Source organism: Dendrobium catenatum, unplaced genomic scaffold, assembly GCF_001605985.2.
Source record: "Dendrobium catenatum unplaced genomic scaffold, ASM160598v2 fragScaff_scaffold_370, whole genome shotgun sequence".
Taxonomy (NCBI): domain Eukaryota; kingdom Viridiplantae; phylum Streptophyta; class Magnoliopsida; order Asparagales; family Orchidaceae; genus Dendrobium; species Dendrobium catenatum.
The window spans coordinates 2,228,634-2,232,578 of record NW_021318832.1 but is presented as its reverse complement, the minus strand read 5'-3'; positions in this window follow the sequence as shown (position 1 = coordinate 2,232,578).

Sequence of the window (3,945 nt, the reverse complement as noted above, 5' to 3'; positions counted from 1 at the left end):
TGACTTTATTATGAAGAAAATATTAGTGATCATTAATCATAGAATGAATCTAAAAAGTTATACTGTCATTGATATTTATATAAGTTCTAAGGTGGATCCAATCATCCAATTCCCAAAGAAGCAATGTGGGGCAATTGAACTTTAGGAGAAGAGTAAATAAAAGAAGAAAGCATGCCCTAAGATGTCAGAGGTTTTCAATCTTGTCATATAAATTTAATAATTAGGGTTTGAAATGCTTCATCTTCCTTTAGTTTCAAGAAAACTTTAGTTTATTAATTAGTACACAATTTTCATGCTTTTGGCCATAGTGCTACATCATTTTGGTACATTCAAATTGACAGAGCTTGTCCTCTATATGTTCCCCTGGCCCTTAGTAGAGGATGTAGTAAGTAAAATTTTGCTTGAAATGGAAGGATTAATTGTTATGGTTGAATGTCTATAATGTATTTGGTCCTTTTTCTTCTTCTTTGTAATGGTTATAGAGAAAGTTTTGGGTCTCTTATAGTTTTTTTTAAGGGTTATTAGGGTTATATTTTCATTTATTGTTTAGAATTAGCTATAGGATTGCAAATATTTATAGATTTTTAGTGGGAAATTAATGTTGTAGTGTACAATTGGCTGAGCAAGGCTAGTTATTTACCGTACGTGTGAGTAATTAAGGTCTATTTATTTATGAAAAAAATACGTAAAGATCCTAATGCAAGTTATATATAGATGGATTTAAGAGCGATTGGATAAACACTGGAATAGTATTTATCTTTAATATCAGAAACTATAGGGCTATTAAGCCAATCATGACGGAAAATTACATCATAATATTATTATACAATTTTTTTTTTAGTTTTTTTATTAACCGGTATGTTAATTTCTTGCGTGCTATGGGATCGAATTTATATGAGTTCAATTTGGACACTTAAAGTGAATCTCCTAATTAGTCTTGTAACTAATAAATTATTAGTATGAATTCTCTTTTAAGTAGTTATATTTTAGATATACATTTTGATGAAAAACACAAGAAAGTCGTGTTTGCTCTAGTTCTGATTTGTGCTATGCTCGTCTCATCCCTTACAATAGATCGGTCAACTCATCCTAAAATTATACCTTCCTATCAAAGAATCCTTCTTTGTTGTCCCCAATCAAACCTCGTCACTACCAGCAGTTGCCCTGTCTCCATAAGATCTACTATTGTCATACTAGGGGAGGGATTCACTAGACTGGTTATATTTGCATAAGTGAAGAACAATGAGAACTCACCGGTAAAGAGCGATGGAACCTGTGATAAGGTTGGGTAATGTAATTTTAATTGTGAGGGTGATTTTTATGTTATTTAGAATTTTGATTGTTATGTATGTAAATTAGCTAGTAAATATGTAAATGGTTTAAATGCTATGTATTATGGATCCCCTAATTATATATTATAGTTTATTATTATTATATAATTATCTTATATAGTAAGGATACTTTGACAACTAACTCACATCATTTAATATATTGATTATCTTATTAAAGCATAACATGATACAAAGCATAATTAATTTAGGTGAAAACCTAAAATATTGATTGAATTTAGTAATTGTATTTATTAAATTGGGGCATTAAAAAGCCATTTAAAATAGTACATTATTAGTTGCAGAAAAGTATATTATAAAGATTATGATGTATTTACACTTTAGACATCCTCTCGTCAATGTTTTACTCATAAAATGCAAAATTGGGGTTGATGCTTTGTGTGGACACAGATTCGAATGGCTAGGTCCTTTTCTCATCATAAATTAATATGCCAATTATTCATGTTTCTATATAAAAATTGATTTTAATAAAAAAAACACATAATCAGAAGATAATAAAAGTGAAAAAAGAAAAAGGAAATTTCTTTCAATACTATTATTTTATTAAAATCTAGTTACCCACTAATATGTATGCCTAAAATACTTAACTTTTAATTATATCATAATACTAAGCTAAAAATTGTAGATTGAATTTTTGACGATATTAATGTGACATAATATGATTGCATCTAATCTTAAAATAAGTATAATTTAATAATTTTTATGAATAATTTAGATGAGTATCATATTTTGATTGAATTAGTTTGTTGAGATTTAGTGGCAACGCAATATATCGACTAATTCAACACAAATCCAATGTAAGTTAGAACCCCATCCTAAATGTAATTTCGGCTAGATCATTTTCTGCATTTCTTTTTTTTCTGTCTCTTTTTAGCCCATCCTGATATATATAATTTACTATCAAAATATCCCAACATATAATTTTTCTATTTTAAAGATATTTATTAGTTAATTTTATGATTAATTTGTTATTCATATGTAAAAGCTAATCGTCAGCACATTATCCAACGATTATGAATCCCTTCGATGACATAATTTTGCATCAAATATATTCATACCGGCTCATTGCCATAAATGCAACACAATCTACAAACACTCAAATCCAATGATTATCAGCATATCCAATTTTTGAAATGCAATTTACACTCAAAATATAATTTATTATCAAAAAATTCTTGAGATAATTTTGTTTTATATTTATAGATACTTATGTTAAATTCATATTAATTTTATATTAACATCACAACATTCCAAATATAAAATTAATAAATATGTAATATATTTTCAGTACTTATATTTTTTTATAATTTTAAAACAATCAATATGTACACTTTATATGTGACTCATATTACAAGACCGTTCTTGTAAGAGATCTATTAGCCTACAACATATCAATAGAAAGAGAAATGTCTTATATACATACAAATCATTAAAATTATTTCATTTTAAAATAATAAAATAATAATTATTTAAGTACATTTATTCTATTAACTGTCTTACACATATCCTCAAAGTGTGTATATATTAGATAATATCACTATTATTTGATTAAATTTAAATGTCTTAATAAATTAGCTTGTATTTACACACAATTATTTAATTACTCTACCTATTACTCAAATGAAATTATCTATTTAACTTACGTAGTATAAGTATCACAATTCTTTACGAATTCTATAAATTAATATTATTTTTTTATATGGTTGATTTTTTTCTATTTCCTAATTTTTTTTTTTTATCTTCCCTATTTTCTTTTGTTATATATATTTGTTTGTCAAGAATTGACTGTTTTGTATGTTATGATTTCATGGAGTTTATTGCTTAAAGTTATTTTTTTGTAATTCCTTAATATGAATTTAAAGATACAGAATAAACTCTTATTAAAGATCTAGAGTATTTGTAGTTAATCTATTAAATGTTATTATTTTTTTTATATACATTTATGTATTAATAATAAGAATTATTTTTCCTTTATATAATTTTACCATGTCGCTGTTAGTATTATTTGTATATATTATTTGTTAATGTTTAATTCTTTTATTGCTTTTATATTATTAGTTTAAATCTAGTTTTAATGGTTATTCATTAGGGTTCATTACTATTTAGGAATTAACATGTTTTGATTTATAGGTGTAGTTTGATGTCTTACTTATGATGTTATACTAGAATCTTTATAATATGCCTTGATATTTGATTGTATCTTAATTTATTAGCCTGGTAGTTTGTTTTTAAGAATAAGGATATCTTAAATTACTTCAATATTTAATTATTTAGTATATTATAATAATTTATCGACTACTTTATAAGTTTAATTACGTCCTATTATAAATTAATTAATTTAGTCTTTTTTTATATTCTTTTTTCTGTTAGAGTTCCCTATATTATTTATTATTTTTTTCTTGTTTTATAAAATTAATGAGTTATAGGACCTGTTTATCACTTTTTTTTTTTCATATTTATTTAATTTTTTATAAATTTTTTTGAGCTTATATCTTTGTTATAAAGAATGTAGTTTGTGTATTCATTATGATTTCACATAGTATATTAATGTTTAAGTTAATCTTTAATTATTTGATTAAGTTGCTTTATGTTATGA